The sequence below is a fragment of the Delphinus delphis genome, chromosome 7 (assembly GCF_949987515.2).
Source record: "Delphinus delphis chromosome 7, mDelDel1.2, whole genome shotgun sequence".
In the NCBI taxonomy this organism is placed as follows: domain Eukaryota; kingdom Metazoa; phylum Chordata; class Mammalia; order Artiodactyla; family Delphinidae; genus Delphinus; species Delphinus delphis.
The window spans coordinates 46122588-46147280 of record NC_082689.1 but is presented as its reverse complement, the minus strand read 5'-3'; positions in this window follow the sequence as shown (position 1 = coordinate 46147280).

Genomic DNA, 24693 nt, shown 5'->3' with positions numbered 1-24693 from the left:
AGGAAAGCAAGATATAAGCTACTGTCTTATTTATTAAGCCATCATACATTTGTTTGTCAATGAAGTAGTATTACACTAAATGGAATAATTTGCAATTGTTTGCTTGAAATAAGAAACAATACACAAAAAATAAGTATGTTTGTTATCTAAAAGAAGTTAGGCTGAATCCATTGGCTATAAATTATGCATCTGTCTTGAAAGAAATATAAAACAGTATTTACTTTGTTTTATAAAAATTGGTTAAGATAAACAGACATTAATAACTTTCTGAGATCCAAAACATCTAAAGTAATTTTGGTGCCAAAAAAAAGGAGCAGGATGAAGAGAAACAAAACATAGAGACTAAAGAACTTTTTATAAGCTGCCAGATGTTTGTAATTCTTTATTAAAACAATAAAGCCATCTCATAACTCTCTCAGACTGTTTGCATACAAAACCCTAAGAGTGCTAGCCTGGGGTTATTAATTTACAAAATCCACCACTCTGAACTCGCTTCCTATCTTTAATTAATATTCCCAGAGTGCACCTAGCAGGGAAACATTCTCCTAATCTAAAAGTAGACATAGACTATTTTTTGCAGCCTTAATTTTTATCAACCATGTTTCTAACCAGTGAGATATGGAGTCTTCGACTTAGTCTCAAGTGTGTTTGAAATGTTAGAAAACATTTATAAAAAGGCATTTTTCAGGGCAAACACCATAGGCAGTACTTTTGCTAGCACACATTGCAAATAACTTTCAAAGATCATAGCTATGAATCAATGGAGATTGATGGAAGTATCAGGCATTGTGAACATGCAAGCCCAGAAAAGTCCTGCACAGTGCATCCCCTATTCTTCAAAATGCTTCAGTTTGGATAAAGCTTTTGCCAAAACTTGACTTAAAACAATATCAGTTCTCTTGGGCTAGTTCTAACAGGGGTAAATATAACATTATTTTCAATTGCTCAAGTGGAAAAAAGAAAAAAGTTCCAGTGTCTCATGGTGCTGCCATTCATCATCTAATAGATGCTGAAACAAATGAATATAAGTAAGCAGTAAGAAAAAAGGCTAACATAATATGTGTCTAAAGAAAGATGTTAATAGAGTGTTCAACATGATTTCCTAGAGATTTTACAAAGCACTGATTTAGTCTTCTGAAAGTTGCCATTAACAACTTCACTGGGAATATGCTAATCCCACTGCCTGGCAGATGGAATGCTAATGCTTTGGCAACTGGCGGGGAAGGATCCTCAACGAATTGCTTGTTACTTCATTGTGATTTTGAAACATCCTCTGGAGAATAACTGTCTTTATACTCCTTAATGTTACATTATAACTCATAGATTCTGACACTGTTATTTAGCTGAAGCAGCGGGTTATTAGCCAAACTGCTGTGAGTGTTAACTCTTGGAGAATTCCAAAAGCAAACTGATTAAGTCAATAAGCTACAGCATGAGGACAGATCTCATTCCTCTAGTGATGATTGACTCTTAGCTATAAACTATTTTTTGTTTGTTTGTTTTTGGTCAATATCAAGTCATTCAATTTACCTATATGTACATAATGAGTTGTATATTTACCCAAATAGTGGCTCCAAGACATACCTTTTAAGCCATCTATTGGCAAAATATCAATATCCAATGAGCTGATTATTCAGGAGAAGCAGCTGTCTCAATCATCTAGCAGCTCTAATTAGTTGACATGTGTGTGACTGTGCTGGCTTCATACAATATTAGCACATCCTGGTTTGCTCAATAATTATTAAAATCAATTAGAACACTGGAAATAGCAAAATAGAAGAGGGCATTATTGGGGCAGCTGATAATTTGAGGAAATATTTTAGGCAAATTCCAACTAATCACAATGTGAATACAGAAAGGAAGGAAAGGACAAGGAAGCTTGCAGATTAATTGAGATAGCTGGTGGTATGCTAGAGCCAGCTCCTACCAGCTTGTGAGAGCTAATGGCCAAATTTTTAGGCATTTTGTGAGCCACTTATTAAATATAGCCATTATTAAAAAATGAATTACTATTATATATGTTTAGACTTATTTTTGTCTATTATATTGGTAAGGTGGAAACACTGTATAATGAATTGTGTTCAACTGTGTGCACATCTATTTCCAACTCTGTTCAGTGATGACTCATGAGTAGCTTGAAATTGGCCATAGTGGGTGAGTTTACACCATGGAAATAAGCAAATGCCACAGTTTGCTATCTAGATATTTGAAGATATTCATTGTTCTCTTGCAAATTTACAAGGTCTATTCCAGATCTTGACAAGCAAGCATAGATTCAACATGCTAAGTTGGCAAATATGTGGAAATTCTAAAGTATCACAAGAATTATAATAATCCCAGTTATATCACTGAATTTACTTCAAAAATTATTTTGAAGGATATTCAGATAAGTGTTTGTTTCTTTGAATGCATGTCCCAGAGCTCTTCAAACAGCTGTAATTTTATGTAGTAAATATTGCAAAATAAGAGTGAGTCTAGTAAAAGGTAAAAGCTGTACTTGGGAGAGAGATAAAACCAATTAAATTTCACAAATGATAGTAACACCGGACTTGTTTCGTAATGACAAAGTGTTCATTAAACTGTAGCAGGATAACTTAAATAGCTAAAATTGATAATATAGAAATATCATTTGGAATAATACTTCTCTAACAGACACAGATAAAAAATTTCAGACATTACAAATAAGCCATTATTATTTTTTCTACTTCAAAAAACCTAATTATGGTTTTAAATTCTGTGCATTGAGCCTGTAAATAAAGCTAAATTTCTTCCTAATTCTCTGTGATTATTGTTCTAGAAAGTTTGATTTATTTTAGCACTATTCTGGTTGTAAGCCTCTTAGGCATCATCTCTCTGTCCATAGCCTGGGAAAGAGAGAACTATATTTGTGATTTGCTGTTAAGTTTAATTACCAACCTGCTTGACAGAATTGCACTCACTGCCCCTCACTTGAAGTGTAAAAGTCCCTTGTTAAGTTAGCCTACTCTACCACTCCAAGGAACACGGTCACTTCCAACACTTCCCTGCCTCGATCTTCTAACAAGAGACTGCTGGATCTTTTCTTAGCAACACTGCCCTCTCTACTTTGGTTTTCTTCAATTTCAAAATTAATTCTCAACTAACCTGGCCAATACTATGATGTTCATTTCCTTCAAGATAATTTCTGCATCAGTAAAAGATAACTAGTCAGGTGCCTGCTTTGAATATAAAAAGCTGTTCTCTTGTATTCTTTTTCTTTGGTTACTAACAGAATTTTTACATTTGCTTAAGCTGTGTTGTGTGACATAATCAGTACAGACTAGAATCTATTTTGAAGAATTTGTAAGGGGTTCAGACTTTTTAAACATAAAACTAAAATAATAGCCAGTTTTCAAACATAATAAAGAAGAATCGCCCTCCAAAAAGTCTTTTAGCGGGCTTCCTTGGTGGTGCAGTGGTTGAGAGTCTGCCTGCCGATGCAGGGGACACGGGTTCGTGCCCCGGTCCGGGAGGATCCCACATGCCGCGGAGCAGCTAGGCCCATGAGCCATGGCCACTGAGCCCGTGTGTCCGGAGCCTGTGCTCCGGCAACGGGAGAGGCCACAACAGTGAGAGGCCCGCGTACTGCAATAAAAAGTCTTTTAGAAATGGAATTTTAAAATATACTTTGTTTGTTTATGTCCCTTGAAGTAACCATAATAATTATGTTGGATATTAATAATAATGAATTTACTCAAATTCAGTTCATTGAAAATAGAATCAAATTATTTCATCTCCCTCACGTTTTTTTCATGCTACAACAAAGGGAGTCTACCCTTTATAGAAGACTACACTGTTTCAGTTGTACTGTTATTTTGAAACCAGAGATAGGAATACAAAACAAGTCTATTTAGGATGGATTGTCAAAACAACATCTGGTTTTGACAGATTTTGCTTAAATTGCTGATCGTTCAGCATCTGAAAATACTTTCCTCTTAGTCGCCCTTTTTTTGTCCTTACAAAAATGAACTTTGCTGCTAAGATTTATCATAAATCAATAAACTCCATTTTATTCTGGCCTTTTCAAATTTGAATTAACCCAAAGATTCTTAAACAGAAGAAAAAGAATTCTAGGTCATACCGTCACTGCATAAGGATATAAATTCTCCAGGTTCCAAATTTGGAACTCTGCTCTTCTTTCCCTCTGGATAAATCTAGTTAAGAAATATGTGTATACGTGTGTATATGTGTATGTTCATTATTTTATATGTATATCTATTTTAGTTTATTGAAACAAAAATATCAGATAAATATTGTATTTCCATACTATAGTTTTTCTGCTCAACACTAATAAAACTTATGTTGCTCACTGGCAACATGTGCAAAATTTGTATGCCTTTAATTCTCTGAACCCATAAATACACGGAGTAAATCAATAGTGTTTTAGGTTTTTTCTTCATAGACAGTAAAATGGATATAAATAGAACCATAATACAATGATCTAACATTTTTCTTTGTGGAATTAACTCATTCACGTAAGCTGGAAAGTATGAAGGTCCCCAAATTGAAATGCAAAGAGAAAAATAATTTTCAAAAAATAGAATATCCAAAAACTGTGAGACAACTTCAGAAGGTGTAATATATGTGTAAATATAATACCAGAAGGGGAAACAAAAAATAACAGAGAAACTGAAATGTTTGGAATAGTTACTCCAAGGACATTTTAAAATTAATGACAGACAACAAACCATAGATGTAGAAAGTTCAGAGAACAGCAAGCAGTATAAAGACCAAAAACCCCATATGTAAGCATAGCATATTCAAACTACAGAAAACTGAAGAAAAAGAAATTCTTGAAAGAAGCCAGAGAAAAAATACACCTTACCTAGAGAAGAACAAGGATAAGAATTACAATGGACTTCTGTGGTATATAAAAAATATATTTGGTCATTATTCCCAGTTTCTGGTAGACAACTCCTAAAACCTTTGAAATGTCCTCAGTGATAGGAATATCTTTGCTATGCTAATGAGGTGACATATATATTATATATATGTACACATATATGTGTATATATTTGTATACTACACACATATGTATATGTATGTATATATAATTACATATGAATATATATACATATTTTTTAACCAACCCTCTCTTTTGTTAATTAAGCACTATTTATTCACATCTGCTGTTTGTGACCTGGAATTCATGAACATAATGAATAACAAATATTAAATGAAGAATACATATATCTGAATAAACATTGTTTTTTAAATTATATACTTGGGTTGGGAGTTTATACATTCTTCCATCATTCATACGTTTTGAGAATCTTCTTTAGTAAGTTCTGCAGATAATTTACAATCAACACAGGATATCAGACTAATTATTGATACTGTCACCTTATTTTTTTGGCTAAAGGCTACATACTCAGACCAAAAACCCAATGGATTCAAATGACAAGTTTAAAAATATGGCTGTCTGAAAAGTGAATTTTTCCCTGAAAGATGTACCAACACTGGACACATTCAAAGTAATGTGCCACAAGTTTTTCAAACTCATCCCAAAAGTAATTTTTAAGAGCAATCATATCAGATAATAAATAGGACACACTTTGGCAGTGTCTGCCAGACTACCTTCTCTGCTGCATGCCTCTTGCATCCTCAATATTGGAGCCCCTAAACATGTTTGTACTATATTATAATGCCCATTTATAAGAAGTGATAATCATAGGGACAAATAAACACCTATCCATGCTGGAATGAAACCAAAATATGTAACTTAGTACTTTGAGGTGGCTACATTTACCATGTGAAAGAGAAGCTGAGAAAGTTGATCAGACCAAAAAAATTGAGAGAGGAAATGTATTTTATGGATCGTTAATAAGACTTTTCGGTTATGACTCCAGACCCTACCTTAGGCCTGTCTATATCCCATCCTTAGGTTCCATGATCGCTGTAGACTATTTGTGTCCCCCTAAAATTCATATGTTAAATCTTAATCCCCAAAGTAATGGTATGTGGAGGTGGGGCCTTGGGGAGGTGATTAGGTCATGAGGGTGGAGCCCTAATGAATGGGGTCAGTGCCCTATATAAAGCCCCAAGAGTACTCCCTTTTCCCTTCTACTGTGTGCGATTATAGCAAGAGGATGGCCACTTATGAACCAGGAATTAGGTCTTCACCAGATACTTTATCTGTCAGCATGTTGATCTTGTACTTTCCAGCCTCCAGAACTGTGAGAAATAATTTTCTGTTGTTTGTAAGCCTCCTAGTCTATGGTATTTGTGTTAATAGCAGCCTAAATGTACTAAGGAAATGGATGATACAGCCCAGCATAACATAATAAATCCTTACTTTATTGAGGTAAATAGTTCAGGTTATCGATTTGTTGCCAAAGTGTCTTGATTAATCTTCATACTGTAGGTTATTGCTGTTCAAAATGTAGTCCATGATCAGGTACTCATCCATGAAATATTTGTTATTGTCAGTGATGACAAGGAGCGTGCGCCAGATTGTAAACCAGTTACTTCATTAAGCACACTCTTTAGGTAGCTGACTTAAAATATTTTTCACAGCAAAACTTTCTCAAAGAAGGAAGCAGTGAATTGATTTATATTCTGACACAGGTTCTTTTTCATCTTGCAAATCTATAATAAACAGATCACATAAAGAAAGTGAATTAGTAATTTAAAAGTGTCCCACATAGCAAAACCCAGGCTCTGATATTTACCTGGTGAAGTCTATAAAAAAAAAAAAATAAATAAGAGAAAATAATACCAATTCTTCCCAAATTCTTCTAGAAAAGAGAGAAAGAATACATCCCAACTCATGCTATGAGGCCAGAAGTACCTTGATACAAAAGCCAGACTAAGATGTTATGAGAAAATAAAACTAGAAATTATCTTTATTAATAAAGATGCAAAAATTCTCAACAAAGCATTAACAAACTAAATCCAGCAACACAGAAAAAGGATTATAAACTACAACCAACTGGTATTTCTCCCAGATATGCAAGGTCAGTTCAAGATCCAAAAATAACAACTTATATAGTACACCATATTGAAAGAGTAAAGAGCAAAACCACAAAATAGTTTCAATAAACACAGAGAACGTATTTGACAAAATCCAACACCAGTTTATGATAAACTCTCACAGAAAACTAGAAATAGAAGAGAATTTCTATTTCTATTACTTTACACACCTGCCTTGTTTTCCATATTTCTAGCATTTGGTGAACACAACTGATAACTGATCTTTTGCTTTATTTTGTTTCTCTCTTTGTCTCACTAAAAACTTGAGTAATTCTTTTAGGAAGAATATTTTGGAAGCAAATCCCTGGTTTCTTTTATGTCTAAGGAGATTTTTTTTTTCTTCACACTGACTGAAGCAGAGTTTGGAATTCTAAATTCAAAATTTTTTCTTCAGGTATTAGAAGGCATCCACTTAAACTATATTTAATATATTCTAGTATGTGTCTGTGACTGATGCCTATCTAAATTGTACTCTTTAAGATATTATTTTGTTTTCCTGATGCATAATTTTAGGGTTCTAAATTTTATCTGGATTTATCTAGGTGGAAATCTTTAAAAGTATTAATCTTACCTGACTTTCTGTGTGGACTTTTTAGTCAAAGGTTCATGTCTTTTACCAGTTTAAGATATTTTTTTATTTTATAAATTTTATTTTGTCTCTTTTCCTTTGTGCTTGTTAATTTTGTCCCTTTGTGGCATCCATTAAATTAATTTTGAAATCCATAGAACTATCCATGTTACCTAACTTTTTCCCATACCTTTCATCTTATTCTTTTGCAAATATTTTTAGAGAATTCCTCAATTTATTCTTAGATATTATAAAATAATTTTCAGCATGAAGAAGACAAATAATTAAAGCTTAGAAATCATCTATAAATGTGAAGTCCTTGACTTTCAAATTATCATTTTCGTTGTAGTATTCCTGGTCACAGTCAACAAAATATACTTTCACTGCCGTAGGAGATAGGGCATAGTGATATATTAATGACCTTTATATACTTCGTAAGAAAGTATGAATTTCTCATTAAATTAGTATGTGTCCCTTTTCCTCCTCCAAACAAACAAAGACCTACTCATTTTTGTATCCTGTTTGTTTTTCTTGTAATTATATAATTCATTAGGAATATCATACGTCTTTCAAATTTTCTTTTTGCATGTTATGAAATGTGATATGGTGATTTATTTAAGATTCCAAAAATGTAGTTAATTTTCCTTTGAAATATTAAATATCTTTGAAATGCAATACAGTCCACTGGAAAACACCTTTGCCAAAGCTAAGAAACCTTAGACACCATGCAAAATCAATTAAACTGTATACAATCCTATGAAATAAATACATTATAAGTGCAAATGAGAAATTACTTCCATTAGTGATAAGCACAATAAATACAACACTGAAACTCATTAAACAATAATTATAAGACATCCCGGACTGAGAACTTGCTTTAGTGAAGCAGAAAGTCAGAGGGAAATTAAACCACATATTTTAGTTGAGAAATAAATTTTTTATTCCAGACCAAACACTTTTATGGCTCTAGGAAATCCCGTGTTTTTTCTGAATAAAAAGTAGAATCAATTAAAGCATTTTCAGAATAGCATAGCATTTTTGTATGAGCTATGATATAAAATGCATGCTTTTCATAAACAATCAGGAGGTCCTATGTGTAAGCTGCTTAACAGGTGGGCATTAGAAACTTTAGCTTCATCTCTCTGAAAAAGAATAATTATTTTAAAACATTATCAAGTAATATCATACAAAAGGAAAGAGTCCTATTCAGGTTCCAGCTGCAAAGGCAATTTACTTATTTTAATCTACCTCATATTTTACAAAAGTCTTCAATGTCAACATCCATTAAAGACATGTGATAGGAGTAACTGTTTTTACCAATACCTAAAAGTCTTTAACTTTAACATAAGCTGATGCATTAGATATAGAGTGTAAGAAAAAGAGAAGAGTCAAATAAGATTCCAGGACATCTTTTTTTTTTTTTTTTTTTTTTTTTAACCTGAGCTTCTAAAAGTCTGTGTTTACCATTTACTGAGGTTAGGTATTCTGTAGGGGAGAAGGTTTCCTGGCAGGATGGCCAGAGTTGGGTTCAGGAATGTTGGGTATTAAGTGGCTGTATTCTTTTTTAGTATAAACATCCTGACATCAGCTTCTGCCAAAAACCAGCTATGTAGCCTGAAAGGATGCATTTCTCTTGTGGGAAAGGTTTGATAGATTTTCCTAACAAAGGTGGAAATGAAAATAATTCAAAATGTCTGTTTTCTGGGCAACTCTTCATTATTAGTCATTACCACTTACCTATATGACAGCTTCCTATTTTCCCTGATTAAGAGTTCTTGATTCACTTTTGTATGAATTGCAATGATGGAGGTGCTAAGTTGTTTGAAATAAAATAGGTCTTCTCAGTTTTTCTGTTAGGTGTTTACTGTGCATAGGCATTTCACATTAAGACCATCATAATGGTGGGGAAAAGTTACTATTGATACAATTTTTCCCAAGCACATATTACTTTTTAAGAGGAAAATTATTATTTTGTATATTAATAGAAGAAAAACCACTTCCAGTATATTTAATAAAAAGTATAATTTTCATTGCTTTCTTTTATCATTTGAATACCTTACGTATTTATTGCCACTCAATATAATTTAGATATTTGGACCAGAAAATAAAATTTAAAAAATCAAGCCATATTCACTTTATTCATTTATACTGATTCTACTCTGGGTTTTTTGTTCATGAACAGAAATGTTTGAGGAAATAACCAGAAAATCCAGTTGAAATGAATAAGTCATTTTTAAAATAGCAGTGGAATACTACTGAGGCAGTAAAAAGTCAGGCTAAGATTCCAGGGCTTAGCCTGGAGAAATAGGGCGAAAACTGAGAGACTGTGGGCCTTAGGAGTATAATGGAAAGTCCACTTTCAAGTGATCAAAGAAAATAGCAGCCCACCAAAACTCTGTACCCTGTAAAAATATCACTCCAAAATGAAGGTAAATGAAAACGATTTCAGAAAAACAAAAACAGAAGAACTCCTCTGCAGCAAAATTCTTCTAAAAAATTGCTAACAGGAGATTTTCAGGAAAATGATTTCAGTAGGAAACACTGAATTGCTGGAAGAAAAAGAAGTGTAAATAAGTGAGTAAATAGAAAAGACTGATGACTATACAAAACAAGATATTATATATCTGGTTTGAAATATATAGAAATCAACACATGACAAGAATAATATAAAAGATGAGGTGGTAAAAGGAGTTAAAGTTTTCTAAAGTATTCTAACATTTACAGGAAATTGGTAAAACAATTGGTATTTTACTGAATTTAAAATGCTATGTGCTTTTAGCAATAACAGAAAATTGCTCAGAAAAATTAATTTTAATAGACCACAATAGATAAAAGGAGGCTGTATCAGTAGGGTCTAGTCAGAAAGCATAACCCACTCCATTTACTTTAATGCAGATGATTTAAATTTAAAAATTAATAAAAAGTATAGTTGTATTGCAATATGTGTTAGAATTCTCCAGAGAAACAGAACTAATGTGTGTATACATATATATATGTTCATATATATCTATATAATAGATATAGATTTATATGTATAGAGAGAGAGAGAGAGAGAGAGAGAGAGAGATTTATTATAAGATAGTGGTTCACATGATTATGGAATGCTGAGAAGATCTGCTGTCAGCAAGCTGGAGACCCAGGAGAACCATTGGTATAGTTCTAGTCCCAGTACAAAGGCTTGAGAATCAGAAGAACTTTCTTTTACTAGTGTAAGTCCCAGTTGAGTACAGGAGAAGACTGATGTCCCAGCTCCAAAATTACTCGAGGCAGAAAGAGTAAATCCCCCCAGGCTGTTAAGAGATTAGATCAGGCTCACGCACATTGGAGAGACCAATCTGCTTTACTCAGTCTACCAATTCAAATATTAATCTCATCCAGAACACAGACACACAGACACACCCAGATTAATATTTAACCAAATATCTGGGTATCCATGGCCCAGTAAAGTTGGCACATAAAATTAACCATCACAAAATAAATATTCTCATTCTTCTTTTATAACTTTCACAAAGGATCTACTAGCTTGTAAATGCTGAGCAGACATTGACATATATGTAGTTTCTATAAATTGACCTGTACATATGTTTATCTAATTAGTTGTTTGATAACTGTTTTCAAACAAATTGATGACTAATATTTTGCTCTCCTTAGATTTATTTTATACTGAGAAGTTTCAGCACAAGGGCTGCTAAACTAAATAAACTATAGGGCATCTATCTGAGGTATCTATCTCCCTGGCTTTGTGATCCTATAGAAAATCTTATCAACAGATTTAGTCTTGAGTATTTGGCAAATTACTTTTCTGGGCAACTTTATGAAAAATAAAAATTTAAATTCCATCAAATGTTTAATTTCAACAAATTTATTTTTCAGTAAAATTATTATAAATTTTTTCAAAGTTCTGAAACTCTCACAGTTGTATCCTTCTTATAATAAAAGACATATTTTGTTTATATATTATAATGTCAGGATCATCTTCACTATCAAAATAAGTGGCTTCAACAAAACATATTTTTTTAAAAAAATTTTACGGGAAGTCTTGGGATGTTACAGTAGCAAAGAATTAGAAGAAAATGAATTGTAATGACCTTAGACCTGTCACAACTTGCAGTGACTCAGTTTTCCTACCAACTAAATAGGAACTATCTGCAACCACTTTATATGTAAATAGAATGTTAAAATAAATCACATGCTATTAAAATTGTCTATGAATTCCATTTGAATAGGATTGTTATATATATTCTATTCAAAACTATTATAATTATAAATCAAAGTAAAAATAAACTATTGTCCTTGAACACCCACAATAAAATGCATTTTTCTGTAGTTAAGCATTAAAGTCTCATTAGCTATTATTAAATGTGCCAGATATCACACTATTAAGCAAGTGTCAAGTATAATGGAATAGTCGTTTTTCTGCCAAAGTTCTTTTTTTTTTGCCATTATTGTTACTAATACACATTTTGTTAAATAAATGGCTATTACTTTTGTAGGACAGTAAGCATTTCAGATACATTTGTCAACGTTCCAGAAAATGAAAAAGAAGGCATAAAACTAATTTCTTTTATGCTGTTCAGGTGTGTTGAATAGCTGAGATGAGTAGGAACAGCTAGCAGAATCTTTTCCTAACTCAGATAATTGTTTTGTCTTATTTGTTTCTTTCCCCTAATCATGCAAGGCTAACATATTTCTTTTTCTATTATAGTCTTGAGCTACATTTGCATTTTCCATCACTTAAAGATTGAAAGGAGAACACTCAAAGAATAAGCTTACCTTTTGCAGACATATGAAAGAGGTAGAGATTTGATCTGGCATCTGAAAAAACTGACTTCTAAGCAGTCAATGTCTTCTATAATGAGGAAAACTTATACTGCTCTGCAGCCAGAAATAACCTTCTGGCCACCTTACAAGTATTTAATATTCTGACTAGAATTGAATAATATCAAAGACTTCTGAAAGTGACATTCTATCAGTAATAATGGTATATATTTAAATGTCAGACTCCAAATTAACCATTTTATTGTAAAATAGAGAATAAATGTAGCATGCAGGAAAGGATTTAGCTATTCTTCCTGGAGCTGATCTGGAACGGACTATCTATAGGGTGATCATATATCTTATTTTTCCTGGGGCATTTCAGGTTGATTTTGATGTCCCAATGTAAATATTAAATGTCCCCTCTCACAAAGTATCCCAGCATGGATGATAAAATATATTCTTGAACTGTGCTGAGAACACATACCCTCGAATCCTATCTCTCCCTCCTCTATGTCTCATGGCATTTTCAGTAATCAACACCCCTGGGAGATGTTCTCTTCAGATAAATTAAAAGTAATCCCATCACAAAGATTTGGGACATCATGTGTGTTTGATGTCCCTCCTAGGTGCTCCCATAGAAACCAGCACTCTTCTGTAACTTATTGACAGAAGACTGCAACGACCTGTTCACTTACTTCTCTTCTACAATAAAATCTGAGTTCTGTGATGGCATAAGGAATGTTACTAAAATATTGTACCATAAGTATCTGGCACAATGACTGGTGTAGAATAGGATGTCAGTGAATGTTTGATGAAAATATGATCAGAAATAAGTTATATTTGAGGTTAAACATGTAATTGTTTTTTGCTTCATTGCTATACGGGTTACCAAGCCTGTCTGCTAGATACTGATTCTCTTCAAGTAAATCTTTGCCTCATGCTCAAGAAAAGTCAGTTGGCTTTGAAATATTTGTAGTTTGCTTACTCTGTATTGTTAGATAAAGTTGTTGAGGTCTCTTTCAAGCATTGACTTTCAAAGCAGGTTTCTAAATATGTATAAATATTTAACCAGTCATTCTTCATTTCTTCAAAATGTTCACCTAGCTTCTTAAATACTCTTTACCTTAAAATGGGAAAAACAAAAATGGCTTAGAAATATTCATTCATTATATCCAATCGCCAAAGGTGATTATTACAATGTACATATGAAATTAGATTTATCCCATTTGCATTTAAAAGAAAGCTATGCTTACTACTATCTGCCACACAATATAAACTGTATATGTATCAGAGGAAAGTGGGGCACAGACAGAATTTCACCCAGAAACTAGTGATAGTATCGTATAAACAAGCAAAATTTTTATATGAAATATGTCTTCAAAACACATTCAAGATTATAATACTTTAGCTTAATGCTCTGACAAAACATAATTGGAAACAGAAAATAACATCTTATTGAATCAAAAAAAAAAGATCATATGTATATGATTTAAAGATTAAGGTAATATATTTTTATTTTTACCTTCGTTTTATTAGCTTGAAAACCCTGCAAAATAGCCAGGCTTTCCCAGGACTTTACATGTATATCACAATGCTATTGATTTCCTTTAGGTCCATAAAGCAAGCACTAACTAATTTTGAAATAAAGTTTTAATGCTGCATGATTCACTTTCATCTTCTCAACTCATTGAATCTTTTACATGATACTTCATCATCCTGTTACACAAAGGCACTCGAGCTGTGTGTGTGTGTGTGTTTAATGTTTTGTTTCATTACAAGACTCTGGGCTCTCTCAACTCAGGTGAAGTTTTTGTTGCAGAACTGAAAGCTGAAGCAGGTAGGAGTAAATTCTGACTGCTGTCTTTAGTAAAAGTCTGCACTGATGGTTAAAAAATTAGGGCTGAGTGTAAGTTGCTGCATATTTTATTTCTTAAATTATTTTAATGTGCTTTTAACACTTCAATATAGGGAGACTCCCTGTTAAAAATCCAAATTTGGTTTTCAGAAAATCTAGCAACACTAGGCCAATTTTCCTATAAGGTACCTGGCTGGAGCTGAATATCAGCTGACACTGTTAGCTGATATATAATAGTTTGCCATAGTCTTCCTGGGCCTGCTTCAGTCATATATATTACATTATGGAATCTATAGGCATTTGAGGTTGCCAGCTTTGGCCTTTACTGAAAGCATTACTTCTGTGTTTCAGAAAGGAATGTTTACCTTGCAGGAATAGACAAACATAGAGAAAGGTAGAGTTTTTTTTCTCAAGCCCAGGAAGAAGACAGTGTTTCTGATTTCTGGGCGTGGTGGAGAGGTGGGTGAGGATGTGGTGAGGGCTGTACCACTCACTGATTGTGTCCCAGGAGGGGTTATCAGATTTAACAAATAAAAATGCAGGATATTCACGTAAATTTTTTAATAAACAATACATATTTTAATATAAGATATACTATGCAATATTTTCAACATAATTAAACTAAAAAAATGTGCAGTTTATCTGAAATTCAAACTGAACTTGGCATCCTGTATTTTTCCTGATAAGCCTGGTCCTAGGAGATTGTCAAGTTCTAGAAGAAAATGACTGCATCATGCACCCAGGGATGTTGGACTTTAGGCACTCAAATTTCCCACATTGACAAAAGTTCTTATCCCAGAAAGGACTGAGTCACGTGTCTTCAAAGAACCACATAAACTTGGGAAGCAAGGTTCTGATTAGTAACCATGATGATTTCAGTGAAGAAGAAAGGGAACTTCCCACATTTTCCAGAAAAGATCCTCTGCTGCACTGTCCAAGATAACAGGATTGAGTTTCCTGCCCAGAATGATGTGCTCCAATCAGATTTAAATTTATGGAAGAAATAAACAAAGGGAACATTTCTAATTTACTTCAGTGTATATACCAAGAGATAAATCTGATGCATGGAAATCTTATCCAAAGGTACCTTTTCAGTGAAATTATCATGACTTTATTACACTATCAATTTACTGTATTCCACATTCTATTTCATATTTGATTGTGACACTACTTAAAGGTTTTATTTCAATTTCTCAAACCAGTGAATATTTTACATCATATCCCATCAATGAGTCACACAGGAGCACTAACTGCCATTTAAAAAAAAATCTTACTAACAACCAACTTGTGTGTTTATTCAAAATCAAATCTACCAAGTTGGACAAATAAACTATAAAACAAATGAAAATACATAAAAAATAAACAAATATGTTGAAGTAGAGCATATTAATGCTATAAAGTCACACTTTATTACAGCCTAAAGCAATGCCAAGCTAGCAATCTTTAATCTTTTGTCAGTGATAGAAAAGAACATCTATAGCACTATCAGGTGAGATGACACTTCCAGGGGTACCATGCTTCCTCAGTATATACAGATACATCCTCAGTTAGGTGGAGAGTAGCTCCAAATAAGGAGTTATACATACTCAGGACACATTTAAAGAGCCATAGAATGGAATTTCATATTTATATAAGCAAAGTGTTGACATATGTATAGGAAAGGTGCATTTAAGAGTTTTGCAAAATGGGTAGTGCCTCTGACTTTAATGCCCTAAGGACATAAAAGGCTGGTGAATTTCAGCTTTGCTTTGTAGAGTAAATATGTTTTTGGATAAATAATATAAGTGGATTTTACATATCCATAAGTGGACAATTTTAAATTGAAAATTTAAAGATACATAAATATAAAAGGAACACAATACTTAAAGGGGTCTATAAAGCCTTTGATCAATCTTTTGAAAGTATTTAGCCCTGATGTGTTATATAGTATTTTCTTAATCTAAATTGCACCTTTTTTTACATTTAACATTTCTGAAATTGAGTTGGTCTCTTTTTTTTGGTTGGTGTATTAAATTTAGGGCTTATTTTAACGTCAAGAAACTGCTATTAATTGATGATATATCTTTAGAAATGAATGCTTCTTGGTATTTAGCGGGTAAGTAATTTATGTTTACCTAAACTAAGCTGGCTTTTTAAAAAATCACAGAACTATTTAGCCTTTGGTGAGGTTTATTGATCTTCAAAGTCCTGAAAACCTTAAAGCCTTTAACAATTTTCTATTACAACAGGCCTGATACAATAAATTTCTGTATCTGGGCAGATTTTTATTGTTATTTCCTAAAGGAATGGGTTATTTATTGAGTGAGTCTCTGCCTCAGGCTGATTTGGGAGCCAGAATGCCAACATGGTGTCTGGATCTCATCTAGAGAACACAAAATCTGAAGCCTCCATAAAATCATCATCAGGGAAGTAAGAAAAAATAAAGGTTACATTCTGATTCCATTTTGACGTGTGTTCTTTTTTTCCTACCTAAGCTTGCCGAATTTAGATCAATTTTTTACACATACCCTATCAGGAAATGATTAAGAATAATCAGCCTAATATAACCTGTAAAATCCCTAAAATTAACTGAAGCTAACATTTTTGAAGATTTGTTAATCTTACACTATGGCTTCTATTATTCCCTACCAGCTGTAAACTTTGAATTTAGGCACTCTTGAAATTATCCATGATAAATATTATAAGAGATGATATTTCTCCTAGAAATATTTCAGGGGTAGGTTGCAGTGCCAAAGCATTCCACATATTGTAGGGAATATTGTTGCCGCAAGTGATGTTGAAATTGTAATGAAAGAGAAGGTACTCTTCTCTGATGTTCAAATGCCATCTCAATAACTCTAATGGAAATAGCAAAATGATAGTCAAAAATAAATTCAAGCACATTTTAAAATTTTTGATTGATATTTTTTTTAAGAAAGGGGAAGGAAGTGGCATTTGGAGATAGCACTGTTAATATAGGCTAAGTGAATTGTGGAGATTTGGGGAGATATTCTTACAGATGTTAAGTGAGAGTTTCCAACCACAGGCAGCCTGTATCAGTGTGGTGTTAAATATATGTTTTCTCTGAAAACAGAAGAGGAATTGAACCTAGTGTGGAATCATCATGAGCTAAAGAATTCTGCTTGCAGCTTGCACAGAGAGAGTTCATATTGTGTCCCTGTTTATTGAAATCAGTAACCCCTTCTTTGTAAATTAAAAATAAATCTACCTTGTCTACTAATGTTTACAAAGAAGAGGAAGAACACCCTATCTTTCTAAAATGTAATTAGTCCTGCAGTATGTTTCTTTCAAGGTCTTGTCCTTAGAAACATGGAAATGAAAGGGGAAAGCTGTCATGCTCCATTGATCCAATTGGTAGCAATTTAAAGTAAGTTCTTAGCTAATTGAATTGGCCCCCAGCACCAAGTAAATTTACAACCGTGAAATTCCTTTACTAATTTCAAGTCCTTTTAAATTTTACAGCCCCAAAGAAGTTTTAAAAAGTTAAAAAAGAATAAAAATTTTTGATGAATCATTGAGAAATGTGGCTGTAAGTGGGAATTCCATAACACATAAGACTATTTCTCAGAATAGTATTCCTACATGATACTCCTCATTGGGAAAAATTGCATCATCAGAATATTTTGGACACTACCATACACTTCATACACTTAACAGGAAACTTGTTAATAATGTTTATGTTGAACACAGTTTCTCCAAATATGTTTCATCCATATATTATTGATTATATATATAATTCTAAGCATTAGTAGGTTTAATCAGTCCCTTCTTTTTAGGAAAAAAAAAAAAGAATGGTGTCAAGGACACCACTATTTCTGGTTTTCCTCTCCCTCAGTAGCAGATTCTTTTCATTCTCATTATCTGGGTCATCCTCCTTTGGATCGCTTCTCATAAGCACCTACAGTTAATTCTCAGGTGATTTCAAAAAGTTGTATACATTAAATAGCATCCATTAAAAATATAAGAACTACATTTATATAGCCAGTGACAAAAATTCTCCTCTACTCAAGACTGGAATGTTTAATAGATATTTCAATCTCATCATAGCTAAACTGAAGTATTGTCAAGTCTCCAAAATTTGTTTTTCTCACCAAACCCACAGTCTTCCTAATCACAGTTTCTGCCATCACACTTCATTAAAATCTTAAGGTTAAAACAAAAAACACAGAAAAGAACAAAATAAACAAAAATGGAGATCATTTTTGATTCAGCAAAATTTCTAATAGCCTATATCCAACTGATGAGTTAAAATTGATTTCAGCTCTACAGTCAAAACACATCCTATATCTGAGACTTCTACAGAAGTCCTTTACTATTACCTCATTCAGTCACTACTTTCCTGAATTATTGCAATTAACTCTTACTAGTCTTTTTGCTTTCAATTTTATCCCAGTACTTTCTATACAGAAGAGACAGTGTAGGTCTTTTAAGATGTAAATTACATGTCACTCTCCTAACTCAACTATTTGAAGGTACTGTAGAGTGACCAAACGTAGACAGAAAATCAGAAGTCAACCCTTGAAAGAGGGGAACTACATTAGATAAGAGTCACATGTGTATGGCTCTTTGCCTGAAAGTATTCCCTTTAGCATAGGGTAGCTGGAAATGAAAGCTGCAGTGCTGAAAAGGAGATTTATATCTTTACTTATGTTAGAGAAAAATGTTTTAAATATAGGATCTAAGTTGCAGTAAATTAACAGCAGAACCTCCCAGTAGCCCTAACTATTTGCCACTATTTTGGATAAAATCCTGTCACATTTGTTTTATAACTCAAGAGCAGAAAAATATTTAGAAAGTAAAGTAGTTGTTAGCACTAGGTGTACTCATTCTAGTTCTGATAGCTACCATCCAGATAAAGAGGAAGAACAAAGGGCAACAGTGAAAATAAACCTTGAAAATGTATAAAGCAGAGTGTGATCATTTACTTTAGAAATTAAGAATCCAAAATACTTGGTCATTTCCTGAAGTAATGAATTGAGCATATTCTGCTTAAAGAGTAAACTGTAAAATATTTGGGGGACATATTCTTGGCAGAACCAAAAAATAATGCTTTTTTGTTTGTGCTTCAAAATATAAGCTTCTATTTTATAAAAATTTAACTCATGCAAAATGGTTCATCCACTACATAAATCTTTATGGTTGATACTATGAGATTAATTGGATCTATTATTTCTGAAAAAAGAGATGCTTTGGTTAAATATTATGAGAAGATAATTTCTAGCAATACAAACTGGCTTTTATTTTCATAAGGCAAGACATTTATTTTGAAATCCAGGAGCCTTTCAAACAAAAAGAGTATAGCAGAACTAATGATTTCTGGGAATAGAACCTTATTGTAAAATTATTCATATGAACTTCTAGACATTTCATGGCTTTAGAGGGGACTATTTCAGGATAATGAGCTATGAAATGGCAAACATTAATCTCTATGTAGATTTTCAGATAGAAAATTTTTTCCTTAGGCATTTGATACTGCTAGATCACTACTAAGTAGGTAATATTTTGGAGTAACTTTTTTTTTTTTTTAGAAAAAGCCCATAACTTAGTGATTTCAATATAAAGATTTGGCATAGAGCCACAAGGCCAAAAAGGAAAGATCAAGCTGTTTTAAGGTATTTAGTTTTCACATTTGCATTTAAACCCACAGAAGCACAGAAAACCTAGCAAAGCAAAAACAAAATCAGGATCACTATCTCAAGCTCTGTGTCTAATAAACATTCTTTTTTAGGCTTAAATAATTAAACTTTAATTCTTATATATATTCATCTTTTGTGAATGCACTGTTTAAATCTCTCTTCTTAGAAGTAGGAAATTGAGACTATTTTTTATTTTCTGCCACTACTTAGCTTCCATTTGCTATTCATGTGACAAAATTCACTAACCATAAATTCTGTAACTTGATGTCATTAAACAGATATTGTAGTAGATGGCTGTTGTTGTAATTAACTATGTGGCTGCATGTTATAAAAGTAAAAATAATAATTCTTTAAACAAATTAATTAGACATGATAAGGAAATCTGTCCTCCCATTGATCTCTAGACAGTTTTCACTGGTTTATTTATCTGTCTATACTGGTTCTCCATCTCTTCTTCACAATTCTGTGTGCTTCACTCCTAAACCTGAGCACTGTGTTGAACAAAAAAAAAGCTAAATTAAGCATTTAATACCACTGAACAATAAATGAAAATTCCTTTTACTAAATCTTTTTTAGGAATTGAATAATTCCAATGTGGTTGCTATTACAGTAAAGAACTCTTAAAGCATAATATAATTTCGGTATGAAAAAATTAGACAAAAATAAGTTAAATATTTTGTCCAATATCACATAGAAATAAGAGACCAAAAGAGCATTTCCTTAATCTTTCTCCAATACTGTATAGTAAAAAACAGGTAATAGATGTTCAGTAAGGTTTAAACAAATTAATCTCCGAAGCTTAAAGCACTTAATTTATTAACACTTTTATGTATTTCACCTGTAAATGACATGACTAAAATCCAGAAAAGTCAGATTCTGGGCTTTTCACTGACACTACTTATGCTTATCACTTAGACTCTTTTATTCCTTAGAATGTTTTTTCTTTTCTCCTTCTTCTGTTCCTCCTCCTCCTTCCCTTCCCTTCTTTAGGTTCACAGAGCTGAATTAATCACATTACAGCATTCTCATCAGTAATGTTCAAGACTGATTGGTTTTATATTGTTTTGTCACCATCATTCATCCTCATGTCTATTTCCATCCTCCCTTAGGTACACACTAACATATTTGACATTTGCAGTAAGCACACATGGTGCTTAAGCCTGTGAACTCTGGAGCCAGATAGCCAAGGTTTGAAATCTGGCTTCAACACATACTAGCTATGTTATTGACCTTTCATGAACATTTGACCTTTCATATTACATATATGCCATACCAGTTTCTTCTTCTGCAACATGGGTATAATAATATCTACTTCCTAGTTTGTTCTGAGGCTTAAGTTATTTACATTTATATAAACAAACAAACGTGTGCATATGTGTGTGTATATATGATATATATACATGCTTAAGTGTACATATGTATTTATACTAGTACCAAATACTTTAGCTAAAACTCTATATTCTTGTGTATGTATATGATTCCTTGAAAGTTATTTCCATGAAATGGTATTTTTTGTATTTTCTTACAATTTTCCTTCAGCACTGTAGTTTTGAGACCCATCAATGCTTCTCTATGTAACAGGAGTTATTGATTGCTTTTGCATGTTGAATAGTAATTACATTTCGTTCCCATGGAGATAAACAGATACTGTTAAACTAAGCATTTATTCATCCACATTTCCATATTGACCTGTATGAGAATGGGTGTATACCCAAGAGTGTTTCTGCTGAGTCATAAAGCACATCAGCTCTTCCTTTCAACAGTGCTATTATTGACAGAGAAAACTCTGGAATGGCTTGTAACAATTTACTCTTCTTCCAGAAGACTGAGAGGGTATTTCCCCACAGCTTTGCCAAAACTTTGTATTATTAGATGTTTTGCCATTTATAGATGTGGTAACTTAAGCATTCAGCATCATTTTGAAGCAAATAGAGAAATAATTCTGTCAGATATTCAAAAAGAATCTAGAAGATCTACCAACCATTTGTGGAGACTTCAATATCCTTGTCTTAAAAATAAACAGAAAAGGTTATTGTAAAAAAAAGGATTCAAAGATTTGGGGAATATGAATAATTATCCACCTGTCTATCCATATCTATCTATCATCTACAACATAGACACATTTGTTGTGTGTGTGTTTTAATGCATGTGAATATATCTGTATGTACATATACATATATACCTATACATATATGCATACATATATATACATGTGACTTATTACCCAGAAACAAAAATTTTAAGTTGCTATTGTTGTTCAAATAGCCATGAAATATTTTAAATACTGATTATATTTAAAGGGTAAAGGAAAGTCTCAAGTTTTCTAAAGTAGAAATCTTAAAAGGTACAGAATTTGCCCCTAAGACAAAAATGAATTCAGTAATTAGCAAGAAAAAGTAGCTAAAATTAAGTAATATTTCACATTCTGCTATACCATAGAAAGTTCTAATAATCAGCAGTTCTCAATTGCTGTTGAGCACCTGATAAATTTTGTCCATCTTTTTGGATGATTAATTCCCTAATCAATTTTAATAGTCTTCTTTTTTCCATTAAATTTCATACCTTAATTTGTAATTTCTCCTTTTTCTGATAGTGTTCTTGCCTTATTTGCTTTCTTTTAATAGCATCTGGCAAGTGTATATGCCTCTCACTTTATTTGCAAATTTTGCTATAATTATTTGTGTCTCTTGCAATAATTTTGTACATGTTTGGACTATAAGACAGTCTGAAATTCTCTTTAAAGGGGTGTTAATTTATGAATGATCCTTATGATTACTGAATTTCTATCATCTTGATTTCCTTTATTGCATTCTTGATTTTTTCCCTTTTGCTGACTTTTGTTGAATTAGCCTAGTTTTTAAACTCAGTTAATTAGCATTACTTTTCTCTTTATCCTCTACCTTTCAAAATTAAAATATTCTGGGTACTATTACCTTATATGTATAATTAATTTAGAATTACACATAATTTGAATTGCTATTGTCATAGACCATTGATTCTTTTATCTCACCCTCTTCTCTTAGATTTGACTTATACTGTATTAGTTTTGTTGCAATAAGCCATTTGTTTAGAAAGGATCTATTCCCAACAGACTTGGAGCACTAGCATATCCAAAATTAATTTTAGTTCGCTTTCAGATTTGAATGCTCATTTGTTTAGCTACAAAGTTCTGGTTCAAACATCACTATTCCCTCAGAACTTTGGAAGCTTTGCCTGATTGTCTTTAAATATTTCTCTGCTTAAGCTGAAGCTTGATGTCCATTTGATTCTTTCCTTTAACATAGTTTGCTCTCTCCAAAAACTAACAATTCTATCTTACCTGTGCAGCTATTGATATTAAATATCACTAAAATATATCTGATTTTGAGTCTATTATTATTTTCATCTAGTTGTGGTCTTAGCTGTTCATTTCAAGCTTAAGAATAATTTGTTTGATTGTTTGATTATTTATTCCACTCAATTCTCTCTGTTCTTTTTCAATTGGAACCTGGGACCTCTGCTAGATTCGTATCTATCAGACATCTATTTACTCTCACTTTGATTTATTTATTTTCTGATTTCTGGGAAATTTTCCTTTCTCAGTCTTCTAGCTTACTACCTTCAACTGTAACCATTCTGTTGCTCTTAACACAGATACATATACATAATATTTTCATATATATCAAGAATTTTGAGTGTTCACTTTTTAACTTCCACATTTTCCAAAATACATTATCTCTTCTAATTCTATAAGTTATAATAACTATATATTATTATATTAAGTTATATTTTATTTCCCCTATTAACTTTGTTTCTTCATGATTTCATTTTGTTAATAAACTTTGATTCTCTAGTCCATGGTCTGGATTTAACACAAATATTTGGTAATTCACAGTTGTATATGTATCTTGTAGAAGTCTTAGATGAACAGTGTATTTTCTCAAGTCAAATAAATATTCTTCTTCTGTTGGTGGAAACCAATCTTACTTATAGTAACCTTGTTTCTGGGCTTTTCAGAGAAAGGTTGAGATATCTGGCTGTATGGGTATAACAGACTTATGTTATGGGGGTGCAGCCTCCATCCCTGTCTGGGACACTTTTCGTAACCACTGTGGATATTTCTTGGATGCAATCTTTCTCTGTTAGAAAGCTGTAAATACAGCTTTATCTTGGATGCAATAGCAAAAACTGATATTTTCTTTTTTCCCTCATTTTTCCCTCTACTCTTTTTGTTAAGGTATGGGGTTGCCATAGTGTCTAATCTGCTTTTCATTATTTCCCAATACCCAGACTAAGCACTGTCTCTGAGCACATCAGTCACATTCTTTAGAAAGTAGTGCTTGAGAATTAGTCAAAGACAACAATTTTCTGATGTCATTCATGTAGTATAGATGGATGGTAGGATGGGTCCCCTGATAAAAGTATTCCAAAGGCAACACTTGTATTACTCTGATGACTACCTCACTCTTCACTCCACTTTGTTGATATTTTTTTCACATGAAATTTGTGGTGAGAACTACTCTTTCCTTTGCTGACCTTTCTCTTTTGTTTTGAAATGAATTTTTTTTTTCTTTTCTGGTCCTTCCACAAGTTCCATTCTACCTGCTTTCTGTTTTAAAGTTTCCATAATTCCTGCTCTGATGGAGGGTAGGGGAGGTAGATATGTGCTCCATCCAGCAATGTGATTCACATCCCCCCAGTGCAAGAGTTCCTTACACAGCACTTTTGCCTCTCATCTCTAGAGTCTACTTTAAAAGATAGGCTCTTTCATTTTTGAAAGCTTCAATCATTAGAAATTACCATAATAAGAATAGTGATTCTAGGATACTGAAAGACTGGGGCAGAAGTCTACTGATAACTTTCATTTCATCCCTATACCTTTTTATTTAGAAGCATTAACTTTTATC